At 37.9% G+C, this 14076-nt stretch overlaps 1 long non-coding RNA gene across 3 annotated transcripts in view; it reads right to left on the bottom strand.

Annotated features, from left to right (window-relative positions):
- The window catches only part of LOC112545491 (uncharacterized), a 186179-nt gene that overhangs the window by 116622 nt on the left and 55481 nt on the right, over window positions 1-14076 (bottom strand). For all 3 annotated transcript variants that reach the window (XR_012906695.1, XR_012906694.1, XR_012906696.1), the window contains exon 2: window positions 4682-4767. This is a non-coding gene — a long non-coding RNA (uncharacterized LOC112545491). The remainder of the gene's footprint in view (window positions 1-4681; window positions 4768-14076) is intronic.

The raw sequence follows: 14076 nt of genomic DNA, 5'->3' as shown, positions 1-14076 counted from the left end.
ACAGAATTACATATTTCAAACAAATTCATAGATTTTAAGTCCAGAAGGGACCGTAATGACTACCTAGTCTGACCTACTGAATAATACAGACGATGTTATTTCACCAAGTGATTTCTGCATCAGTACTAGCTGGCTGAGCTAGAGTACATCTTTAGGAAAGACATCTGGTTTTGATTTAAAGACTTCAAGTCTTTCTATGGTTTCATACTAATATGTCATTTGACACCATTGTCCTCAGCATATTGGCACATTTGATGAATCACCAAGAGAAATAATATCCTCCCATGCCTGCTGGCCTAAAGAAGTTCCACCAACCTCCTTTGAGGAACATCCACAGAACTTGTTTACATTTCTTAGACTTCAATCAGCCCAAGTAACCTGATATTAAAGGCCAATGATAAGAGAATCCATTGAGGAGTCTCTTGCAGATGTAATAGAAAATACAACTATTGTACCCTGGTGTCTCTTTCTGCCTTGGGCTGCATTGAATTGATCAGACTCTAGAAGAATTTCTTTTGCCTGATGATAGACAAGAAGAGAAACATGTGTATCCTTAAAATATTATTGATGCAAGAAGTAGTGCATACCGATTTAAACCTAGCCCTGGTCACTGCAAGACAGGGGAATAAGAGATTCTTCCCAACATGTCCTCTGCAAGCGCTCTCTTGCCATCCATTCTGACACCACTCCATATAGTGCAAAATGCAGAGCAAAATGCACCCCTTGTTAGCCTTTGCTATTGACTGTCTCAGTCTATCCCTTCATTTGTAGACAGTGCCCCCTTGTACAAAGAGTGGTGAGCATACGGCTTATCCCACTAGATGGATGCAGACTTCCCATTCCAACAGACAGAAGCACAGCTTAAGCAGACAGTGCTACTCCATAGACAGGCACCACTGAGTGTGAAGGAATCTGTCTCACTCACACTTTTCCTTTAGTTTTCATTCATGTCTTTACTCAAAGTAATCTGCTGTTTAGTAATCTTCTGGCCATAGTTTGTAAATATTTTGGACACAATGGTATTCCTTCCCTTTGTAGTTTCGTTTCTCTCTTCCCTACAATGTATTGGTGTCATTGATATCAGTATACAAGAACTTCAGTTCTAGTTATCCCCACTAGGTTATACTTTTCACCAATTAGAATCTCTTGTAGCTCATCTTACTTATTTCTAATTATTCCTTGCACAGTCACTTAACTACTCCCTGTTCTTATTTGTAAACTTTGGTTAAAGTCTTCACCTGCCTTCCTAAGAAGAATTTCTGAAGCTTCTAGTGGCTAATAATAACAGCCAGCCTCAATAATTTCAATCCGTAAATGGGTTGAGATTCCAATTCCACCAAAGTTTGAAGTGTGCCACCCTGAGATTTTAATTTGGGCTCCTTTTCTACATAAAATACTCATCCATTCTAGAGGTCAATGATATTATTTCTGATTTCTAGTTGAATAATATATAATGTAATATCCCAATTAAAACAATATATAATAGCAACATATATGACAACATGAAGAAGTTCAGAACAGTTTTTAAATTATATACATATTCTCCAAATTATCTGCAAACTTGGCACTTTTCCTTCTAGTGTCACACACAGACATATTGCATTTTTTTTCTTTTGTTGGGTTATATGGCTTGAGATAGCCATGATTTGACCAACAGAATGAAAGCATACGAAAGAATTATAGTAACCATATAGTGCACTTCTGGAGCAGTGTCTAGACCTCGGCCCAAATCTTGGTCACTCAAATAGTCCCAATAGTTCTAACTGAACTGCTTGGTTGTACCAGCAAAGCAGAAATTGGATCTTTTTGAGGAAAATAGATGGTCCCTCACCATTTCCTTCTTAGAAGTCCTTGGAATATATGCTTCTCTAGTTGCTAAAAGGGTCTCTCTGGCTTTGAGGACAGGGGCAGCTATGCCCTCCTTTTTCTATACCAAAATACACAAATTTAGCCATGTTTTGTTTCCCCTCTTTCCATGTTAAGGGAGGGAAGCATCAGGCCCACAATCTCACGAGCCTCTGGAGATCCTTTTGTTTATGCAGAAGATCATTGTGTATGCAATGTAACATAAAATCATAGCATTTATTAATAACATCATCCTCCCCATATATTGTCTCAAAATACATGCACTGATCCCTTCAGATTTCTTGACATGAGGTTAGTATCCAACACATTCCTTATTTCGGCAAATAAAAATAGCAGTTAAGAGGATAAATTGGTTGATGACAATAGGATAACCAGAATCTAGAAGAAAATCTATAGTGAGCCATTTTAACATGCTACTCTGGTATCTAAACAAAATGAGTAGGCTAAATTAGTTTATTTACCTAAGCATTGTTAGTTTTCATCAGACAGATATGAATTTGCAGATACTTACATAGCTAGCATTAAAAAGATACATTTAGCATCTACAATTGTTAGCATAACAAAAGCCACAGAATCTAGAGACTATTGCATTCTCCCAAAAGTGCTTAAATAATAGCCTAAAATCTGAAGAATTACTTTAATACTTCAATAAAAATAACCCAATTCAAACATTTTCAAGGAAACAGAGCTCCTTGCTCTAGGCTACCGAATAATGGCTGAAAGAAAGTATATAGCTTGTCACTTCTGATTAGAGAACTGTGCCTCTGTGCTTTGAATGAGAGGCATGTCTGGTAATAGGAAGTGCAGATATTAAATTTAATAAAATAAATGTGGAATAAGATATATATGAAACTTGACCAAGTATAGCACAGAACGTAACATACATTAGCCTGCTCAGTCAACTATTGTGGCCTAGCATCTAATGACAGACCTAATTTCTATTTTCAAAGGCAACTACTACAAAAATATAATTTTCATATTATACAAATATTTTATCAGACTACATAACAAATTAAGCCAAAATTGCCTGACATATTGACATGAATGAATAACAATCATAGGAATTACAAGGACTTCAATCTACCCAACCTTCAAAGTCCACAAAAACCTATCATCTTTGAGGTCATTATAAATAATTAGTCACAAAGATTCTGATGCTGAGATTTCACATCATCATATTAACTACTGCAGATAGTTTCAAGAACTCATTCAGATTTTTTTTTTGTTTAGCCCAGTGAGGATTCACAGTTTACATACTGAACGTTATGAAGGAAGTACCTTATTCCTGATTGCATCTTTAATCTAGAATTTCAACACAAATAATAGTTTTGTTTTTCAATACATTAGCCCTCACCGTGCATTTTTGCTATTAAATAACAAGCTACAGTACCTCCTGTTTCCCAGCCTCCTACCCCATCATGGGGTAGCCAAGACATGACACTCTTAAGGGATTTAAAAAAAAAAAAAAAAAAACCAATTCAATGAGCTAATCCCAGTAAACCCAGAATTAAAGTTCTTGTTTCCATATTTCACTTTCAAAATATTTAGAACTTTGACAGATATGACATTATGTTTTCATTAAAACAGCTGATTTCAAAATGCTGCACTGTGCAAAAACACCATAAACAGTTTATGATGAACTGCCATACTCTTAATTAAAACAATAAATCCAGCGCACAATATTTGTGCAGCCTCTGGTTTGACCTTTGCCTCTTGCTATCCACTACCAAAGCCGCTGCCTCATTCTGTGCACCAGATGTAGAAGGTTTTAAAACATGATCTGAAAGGCACTAAAGATAAAATAAGAGAAAATGTGCCATTACTCTTTGCAGTTATGATTAATTCAGTTCATATTTTACAATCTGGTTATGGAGTAAAACTGCAGACTTTACATCAAGTATTTGCCATTCAATATACCTAATGTATAAAAATGCCTGGTATTTTAGAAAATGGCATAGGGCTAATTCACAGTCACCACAAGAAGGACAGAAATAGGAATAATAAAAAAAGGACAGTGATTAGCTATCCATCTAAAATAATGAACCTCTCTCAGCCATTTGATGGTCACTTTCATGCAATAAATATGTGTGTTACAACAAAACAACCCAGTCTCTCTCTTATCTCTGTACTACCAGATTTAGATTAAAATATCCTCTTAAATCTATCAGGTCTGTTCCTTGAACAGAAACCAGAGGACATCAATTACTACTATATGCTGTAATGATAGTAAATTTGCTGTGCCTTCCTGTAGATAAAGTTAAATGCAGTAACAGCTCTAAGAGTTAAGTTCAGAAACTGGCCTAGGTGGCTGGACTGGGCCAATAAGTATGTATAGAGGGGAAAACCTGAATTCAAAAGGCTTATCTTGTACACTGATATTTGTTAGAGCAGTTCTTCCTCACCAGAGTAGGGAAGTTGATTTCAGATTATTCATTACCTTGGATCTCTGACTTTCAATAGGAGTAAAAATTTCCTGGATCATGTCCCATAGCAAAAGATGCTAGTCAGCGCAGCAACCCCTTTGGGGTAAAGCATCAATTTACATTTTCCTTCTTTTTAAACAAGAAATCAACTTCACAAGCAACAATGGCTAAGCTAGTTTCTGCCCATTGTAAAGGGACAGTGCTACAGAGATAATTCAATTTCAGAGGAAAAGAAATAAAAAATGTTTACATTTTCCTGAAATACCAATGTTGGGATTAAATGAAGGCTCTCACATGCCTGAGGTGCATAAGGTTTCCCAATTCCACACCACTGTAATGGAACAAATTTAACACAAAAACCTCCGGAGAATTAAAAAAGAAAAAGACCTTACTTTGCCAGTTCTCTTTGACTTGCTTGGAAGCAGGGGTCATGGCTTTCTCTTCCTGAAGACTAATTTACAGGCACATCATTCTGCAACTGAAAAGAAACTACTTTTTAAAAAACCCAATTGCCATTAAGAAAAGCAGATTGAACAGAACACAAACATATAAGTTTCCATTGGTTTTAGATCCTCAACTATATCAACTCAAGTTTAGGTTGCTTACTATACAGAGAAATACATCATTCTGTTGGAAAGCACAGAACTTTGGCACTTTACTATATGCAAAGATCTTGTATGTGTGTTCTGCATGGAAACACAAGAGCAAATCATACCTTTTATGTTTTCAGTGGCCATCAGATAAGATATAGAATTCTTACTGAAGGACAATGTACACAATATAAACATTGTACTGAAAACTGCCTTGTTTTCATTCAGTTAGGTTGTGTGTGGTTTTGGTTTTTTTAAAGAAAAGTTAGGTTTTTTTAAAAAAAAATTCTCATGAAGTTCTATTTCCAGAGCATGGCTAAATCAAAAACACATAATCACTCAAAAACAGTGATTTGGGATTAATCACTCAAAAACAGTTTTCAAAGCATTCTTCAGTAAGGGAAACAAGTATAATCATGTCAAGTATCAGAGAGGGGTAGCCGTGTTAGTGTGAATCTGCAAAAGTGACGAGGAGTCCTATGGCACCTCACCAGCAGCTATATACCACACCACAGTAACTCTTCCTCAGGACCCAATCCCTGCAACAAACCTCGGTGCCAACTCTGCACACATATCTACATCAGTGACACCATCACAGGACCTAACCAGACCAGCCACACCATCATGGGTTCATTCACCTGCACATCTACCAATGTAATATATGCTATCATGTGCCAGCAATGCCCCTCTGCTGTGTGTGTGTATATATTAGCCAAACTGGACAGTCCCTATGAAAAAGAATAAATGGACACAAATCAGATATCAGGAATGGTAAAATACAAAAACCTGAAGGAGAACACTTCAATCTCCCTGGACACACAGTAGCAGATTTAAAGGTAGCCATCCTGCAACAAAAAAACTTCAAGAACAGACTTCAAAGAGAAACTGCTGAGCTACAGTTCATCTGCAAATTTGACACCATCATTTTAGGATTAAACAAAGACTGTGAATGGCTAGCAAACTACAAAAGCAGTTTCTCCTCTCTTGGTGTTCACACCTCCACATTGGCTGCTAGAAGTGGGCCTCACCTTCCCTGACTGAATTTACCTCGTTATCTCTAGCCTTACTCTTGATTGGTACTCTTTTCATAGGCCTGTATATTTATACCTGCCTCTGGAATTTCCACTACATGCATCTGACGAAGTGGGTCTTTGCCCATGAAAGCTTATGCTCCAATAAATCTGTTAGTCTATAAGGTGCCACAGGACTCCTCCTCACTTTTGCAAGTATAATCATGTGTAAAATCTTGTATCTTCAAGCTTCTATGCTTGTCTTCAACATCACTATTGTGCAAAAGCTTCCAGTGGATGACGTATTAAACATTTCTGGAGGTGGATTTCTGAGTTCTGGAGTTGAAATGAATATTTAGTTTAGCTTTGTTTTTGGATGCATTCTCAAATGTTTAAAAGAAAACTGCATTTTCCCATAGGTCTAAAAAAAGGGTACGAAATTCATTTTCCACTTATGACTTATTGTAAGCAAGACTTTGAAAATACATCTCAACAAGTGAAAAGGCTTATGCTTGATACTGACCCACCATGCCATCCAGAAAATAGTTTTCCCAACTTTTTGGATTTTAGGATACTGCATAATAATAAAATGGTAGATGCAGCCTTTCATTAAAATTCAGCCTCCACATTATAACTTGAAAGTTACAAATTGAAAGTCAAAATGGAAATCTGGGGTAGTCCACACTTTTCCCCTTACAGTTATTAAAAAGACAGAAGAAAACCAAAACACAGAGATGTGGTGGATGACGACAGCCACATACAGACCAATATGCATTTGGGGAAAATCCTTACTATTTTTCCCTTTACTTCTTCAGCTGGCCACAATTTTCAACAGCATTTCATATATGCCACTGTCAATGCAACACTACATTTGTGACACTGACCACAGCTGATGCAGGGGAGTGGTGTTTTCCAGCTTGCTGGCGGGGAGAAAGGGAGTGAGAAAGAGGTACCAATGCTGTTGTAAATGCAGAATGGTCAGCATGGCAACATTGATTCATCCCTCAGGGACCAGAAGGGTTGGGGAGTTGATAAAGGACAAGCTTTGGTGGGAGAAGCTCCTTTTCCCCAAGCCAGGAAGAGCAGCACCCATCCTCCCATCCCTTGGAAGTGGCAAAACACTGGGTACAGTCAGGATCCTTGTGGACATTGCACTACCTGCTCCTTTCTAGGGAGACTACCGGTGGGGAGAGATCACCTTCCCCACAGTGGGTTCAGGGGAGGCTGTGAGCAAAGAGACTTGGCTATGTTGTGTCAACTCATTACATGAGTGTGAGGTGTCTGTCCAGTGTAGGCACTCCAGAGGGAAGAGAAACAGTGATGAAATACATGGCTTGGTAAAGGGCTTAAAGGAGCTGTTTTTAAACAAGAGCAAGGTAAGGGCCCCTATGACTGGCATGGCAGGAAGCCAGCCCTATGTTTCTTTATGGCCCGCCTTACCCCTCATTCAGGGGGAGAGGAAGGAATAGTAAAGTCACAACAATGGGTTGTCTGGGAATCAGGATGGAAATAAAAACCAGGAGCTGAGGGAAGACCCCAGTAGTTTCTAAAATAATAATGGAGTAGCTGGCTCTGTACATTTTATTTTCTGCCAGGTAGTCCAGACATCTAATAATAAAGTTGCAGCCTGAGTAGAATCATAGAATAATAGGACTGGAAGGGACCTCATAAGGTCATCGAGTCCAGCCCCCCGCCCTCAAGGCAGGACCAAACTCCGTCTACACCATCCCTGACAGATGTCTATCTAACCTGTTCTTAAGTATCTCCAGAGAGGGAGATTCCACCACCTCCCTTGGCAATTTATTCCAATATTTGACCACCCTGACAGTTAGGAATTTTTTCCTAATGTCCAATCTAAACCTCCCTTGCTGCACTTTAAGCCCATTACTCCTTGTCCTGTCCTCAGAAACCAAGAGGAACAAATTTTCTCCTTCCTCCTTGTGACACCCTTTTAGATATTTAAAAACCGCTATCATGTCCCCCCTTAATCTTCTTTTTTCCAAACTAAACAAGCCCAGTTCATGAAGCCTGGCTTCATAGGTCATGTTCTCTTTCTTGTCGCTCTTCTCTGTACCCTTTCCAATTTCTCCACATCTTTCTTGAAATGTGGCGCCCAGAACTGGACACAGTACTCCAGCTGAGGCCTAACTAGTGCAGAGTAGAGCGGCAGAATGACTTCACGAGTTTTGCTTACAACACACCTGTTGATACGACCTAGAATCATATTTGCTTTTTTTGCAACAGCATCACACTGTTGACTCATATTCAACTTGTGGTCCACTATGACCCCTAGATCCCTTTCCGCCATGCTCCTTCCTAGACAGTCGCTTCCCATCTTGTATGTATGGAACTGATTGTTTCTTCCTAAGTGGAGCACTTTGCATTTCTCTTTATTAAACCTCATCCTGTTTACCTCTGACCATTTCTCTAACTTGTAAACCATATCCATTGCTACCTGTCCTTCTTTCAGTATAGTCAGACACGACATGGGAAGATAAACGTACTCCGAATGCAGGCCTACAGGGATTTTCTTGTGATGTGAGAATTATCCAGATTTAGAGCATAATCCTTCAAACCTTTAAAAATGATGTGCTCACATTGAAACCAATGGGAGGTTCATGCCAAAAAAGCCACCCATCTATTCCTAAATTAAGTGTGCTAAACCCTTTCATGGCCCAATTGTATCAGATGATGATACACCCTAATTTGACTATTTGTTCATTTTGCCATATAGCCAAATTAAATGCAGTACTTGAAACATTAGCACAGACTATCAACCCTGTAACTCAAGAGCTGGAAGACATTTTAAAGCCACAACAAAACTAGCATGCAGTAAGCAGGAAGAAACAGTATATTGGTATACATTTGTATGTAAAAATGTCAGATACTATGCATAATTCCTTATGGGAATGTATCTCTTAATTCGGTTTTCTGCAGCCATGCTAGATCAAGGTTAATCCTCAGATAACTGGAGCTCAACCCTACTAAAAAAGAAACACTACAGAGCACTCACTTATTCTGTAGAAAAGTGAATGGGATTAGTGACCTCAGTATAGGACTAGGAGCCAGGAATAACTGAATTCTGATCCTGACTTTGACAGTGACTCTCACTATAACTTTCAACAGTTTGCGTGATTTCTCTGCCTCCCATTCCTCATTTGTAAAAATGGAGGAAAATACTTGTCTCCCTTGCAAAACTGTTCGAAGAAGCAATTAATTCATGTATGTAAAGCATGAGGTATTCTTGTAGCATGTCCATATCATACACAAAAGCATAACATTTTCAAAGAGACTACCTCCTACTTTCAAAAGTGAGAGCCAAAAGGACAGAAAAGGGCAACAAAATGATTAGGGATATGAGACAGCTTCTATATGAGGATAAATTAATAAAACTGGGACTTTTCTACTTGGAAAAGAGATGACTAAGGGAGAATATGGTACAGGTCTATAAAATCATGATTGGTGTCAAGAAAATAAAGAGTGTTATTTACTCCTTCTCCTTTTACAAGAGCCAGAGGTCATCAAATGAAACACGCAGCAGATTTAAAACAAACCAAAGAAAGGGTTTTGTCAAACAACACACAGTCAGCCTGTGGAAATCTTTGCCAGAGAATGTTGTTAAGGTCAAGACTATAACAGAGTTATTAAAAGAACTAGATAAGTTCATGGAGGACAGGTTCATCAGTAGCCATTAGCCAGTATGAACAGGGATGCAAAAACATGCTCTGAAGTGTTCCTAGTGAGTCTCTGTTTGCCAAAAGTTGAGAACAGGTGACAGGACATGGACCACTTGAGTACCTGTTCTGTTCATTCCCTCTGTTCAGTCCCAGCCCAAGGCATAGACCAAGAAGAGGCTGCACAGTGCTAACACAGGAAAATGTCTCTGCCCTCAGCTACCCGTAGCATTCTCTTCATCCACCCCAGCCCCAGTCCTGGATGTGGCTCTGTCCCAAAAATAAATATAAGTTAAATAAAACAAATACAATTATGCAGTGTTTCTTTTCAATAGGGGATCAGTCAACTTGATAATTTGAATATTTGTAAGACTGATTGCCATTAAACTTTCTTGACTACAAATAATTTTACAACATGTCCAATATTCAGCATAGAGAAATATGGTCACTATAGGCACTGGACACGGTCAGAAAACAGGATACTGACCCCATGTTCTTATTACTTAAGCTCCGATGTTTGTAAGTTCCTTCTGAAAATAGCACTTAGACTTCTAAGTCAGTTTGGAAACCATGGTATAAATATAGTTAGGTGAACTCATTCTAAATGTACCAGATTTGTTCATTTGATTCTGTTGGAACTGCTCTTCATAAATATATACTGAGCTTTAGTAATACACTGCTAAGTGAGAAGCACAGAGTATTTCTAAATGCTTATTTAACACTTATTTATTAACTGAATACTACAAATCTAGAATATGGTATGATGGAACAAGACTGTTAAACGTAACAATCAAAACATGCCACAATTTAAGCATAGCTGGGCAAACAGCTTACTTCAGTTAAAAAAAAATAGATATTTGAATGGTACCATCCCTCACAATATTTCAGGGTGAGAAACGTTTTGGTTTTGTTACAATCTCTGCTCCTGGAGTTGTTATATAAGAATCTCAACTTTCATTTATGAACAATGCTCTAACAACTCCCACGTAGTCTATCTGTAAATTCAAGAAAATAGAGCCTTGTTTGCTCTTCAGAACTGGGACATTCCTTATGTTTGCAAAATGCTCGTGGCATATTGTTACTGCTTCCAGAAGCAAATAAATAAATAGAGCAAAAATTGTAAAATTCTCCTCCAACTAGAAGGTTTAGACATGTTCTTTAAAATTAAAATTAATGCAAAACTGAAAACAACAGAAATTCCCAAAAAACTGCAAGCAGACTTTAAACCTGTTCAACAACATGGAGTATCAGCAATATATATTTCTAGTGTTCCTAAATTATGCTCATTTTCAATATCTTTTTCTTTGGGCAGACTTTGAATCAGAAAGGATTAAAGAATTTGAGAAGAGTGGATTGAAAGGAATGAAATATAGCCTGGAGATTCACCCTCTTTTAACCTTCTGTCAAAGGAGCTTCAAGGGAACTAGACAAGTGAAGAACACCATGTGGAGCAAAGGAGTCATTGAGGACTACTGTACTAAATATAAAGATGCAATCCAGAAGGGAACCTCATGTAAATATGACACTGGATAGGTTCCACACCTGCCTCATATCAGGTTTCAGACCCATATTATTATTCAGCTTTTTCTTTGGGATATGTGGAGATTTCTCTGCCTGCAAGAACTGAAGAAAGTAGTATGGCACAACTATACTAGGTCAGACCAAAGGTCCATCTCATCCAGTATCCTGTCTTCCAATCGTGGTCAGTACCAAGTGTCACAGAGGGAACAAACAGAACAGGTAACCATTCAATGATGCAGTAAGCAAGATACAAGTGTTATACAGTGACTGCAGGCAACACAAATGGGAAAGTAAAGTTGAATAAAATAGAGAAGGGAGTGTCCAAACAAGGTTTCAAGAAGCCTACCATTTTCTGGACTCACAACTAGAAATATTATCTTCCTAATGTTAAAAATAAGAAACTTAATTGAAAGCTATTTTATTTTTTAAGGAGATTGCCTTTCTATCCATGAGTGCTGGTTTTCAGTCTCAAGCAAAATCTCCAGTTTCCATTTAACACTATATATGGACAGAATAGATTGTTTGCAAGCAGAAAGGGGCCTGAGGTTGGGGGCAAAGAAAAGAAAGTACCAGTGACTTCTACAGACAAAAATAAGTACATCATGTAAGTGAGAGCCATATAAAAAAATACTAAAAAAGATTCGCATTGCTAATATTTGTGTTATTTCCATATGTTTATAAGGAATACTATGTTCCAGTGTCAATAGCATCAGTGTTCCTTTAAAGCAGGCCTGGATAACAAGTACACCTAACACTGTGATTTGAAGCAATAAGTCAATTATAGACAGTGTTAGAATGGATCTCTCTCTCTCATTACTCCGTCGTCTGCTTTATAAATACCATTGAATCAACTAATACACATGCAACATATATTACGTGCATGCACTCACACACACAGCCCTCAGTATTCAGAGGTGTCACTGACATCAACTGGGACTTGAGGGAGCTCAGCATTTTGGAACAGCAGGTCCAAATATTTACTACAAGGAACTGAGCTAAATGAAGGATGATTTTTGATTATGTGGGGTAACAATTTAAAATCATAAATATCTGTCGAAGAAAAAAATGTGCATATATGGTAACATTACCCATTGATCCTCCACTATCCATTGACTTCAGAATCTATTTATTATAGAGTAGGAAATCTGGTTGATTGCACTAGACACCAATCCAAATGCATACAATTAACTTAATATTGCCCAAGATGTCCACAGATGTTGTGGAATCTGCATCACTGGAGATATTTAAGAGCAGGTTAGATAAACATCTATCAGGGATGGTCTCGACAGTGCTTGGTCCTGCCGTGATGGCAGGGGACTGGACTTGATGACCTCTCGAGGTCCCTTCCAGTTCTATGACAGATGTAATATGATCCAGAAAACCTACGTGGCCCCGATGTAGCCTCCCACATCTAATTAAAGAGGGGCATGACACCTCAGGCTAATTATGTTTGAAATTAACTATAATTTAAAGAAGAAACAAATATTAATTTTTTCTAGTATATTCTTAATTCTTCATCTACCACACTGGTTACTCCTCCTATACTATGCTGAAACGCCATTTAGGGTTCAAACAGATATATAATCCTCTGGCACAAACTGCAGTGTCAGTCCACAGATAAGAAAGGCAGAAAGCAGTTCATTGTTGCTACATAAATTGCTAGATACCTCTGAGTTACAGCCCAGAAAATTAAAGCTTATTCTAAACTATTTAGTGTTTAGCCATTAGGCTAAAGTTATTAGTCATAATATTACTGTTTTAGGTAGGAATCTTAGTCACAGATCAGGACCCAATTGTGCTAGTCACAGTACTACAGAACAAAAAAAAGAGTCTCTGCTCCAAAAACCTTCTCATGTTTTAATCATAAGAAATTTGATGAGGTTCAACAAGGCCAAGTAGAGTCCTGCATTTGGAATGGAAGAGTCCCAATCACTGCTACAGGGTGGGCACTGATTAATTACGCAGCAGTTCTTCAGAAAGGGACCTGGGGATTGCTGTAAATGAGAAGCTGGATATGGAGTCAATGGTGTGCCCTTGTAGCCAAGAAGGCTAATGGCATAGTAGGGTGTATCACTAGAAGCATTGCCATTAGTAGGGGATTTCTTAGCAAACTGGAGAAAGAAGAACAAAAATACTTATTTACCTTTGCTTGCATACTATTATTGCAACCCTAGACAGTTCACCTCTTATTTCATTTGTAATTTAGCATTACACGTGCAGAATGTTGCAATGTGCTGTTGTCACTGTAAATAATTGCAAAGGATCAAAAGCAAGGATTAATTAAAAAAACAAAACACCATGATTGAGACATGACCTTGTGAAATGTCCCATTATTCCGGTGATTGGAAACTCTTAACTTGTAGTGTTGTTGAAATACATGGTATAGCTGACCCAGAAAAAAAAGTGGGGAAACCACTGAATACAAGATATTGAACTTTTCTGAACATTTAGAATTACATTGAATCAAACAGCCTTTAATCAAGCAAAACTTCTACCAAAATTAATGGTAATTGTGTGAATTAAGGCCTGGGAATTTTTCCCATTTTAAAATTAGAACAAACAATAATGTATTGTTTCTAAACCCAACATAGTACAAATTAGTAGCCCTGGACAAAGCAGCATTGCCAAAAAAAACCTCATCAATACAAGTTTTATTTTGTCTTTAGAAGTGAGTTTTGATAGGATGGGGAATGTAGGTGCAGTCCTAGGGCTACAGAGGAAAGGAGGATATATTTCCACCTCATGTTTTATTAGCCTACATAGGTCTGTCTCCATACAACTGCAGGACTACTGTTAACATTCTTACCCTCAACTCTTTTTATTACTGTAGTACCACTGGGAGCAGGGCCTCTTAAAATGGGGGCAAACACTAGTCCTGAATTTCCCATAAACAATTCTGAATTCTCTGCTCTTGGTATGAATTTTTTTCCCCAAACGCAAGGCTGCAAAATGCATGAAAAGTAAGTAATTCAATTAAGTATCTATTCTGAGC

This window comes from Pelodiscus sinensis, chromosome 12 (assembly GCF_049634645.1).
Source record: "Pelodiscus sinensis isolate JC-2024 chromosome 12, ASM4963464v1, whole genome shotgun sequence".
Taxonomy (NCBI): domain Eukaryota; kingdom Metazoa; phylum Chordata; order Testudines; family Trionychidae; genus Pelodiscus; species Pelodiscus sinensis.
This window is presented reverse-complemented; position numbering and strand designations above follow the sequence as displayed.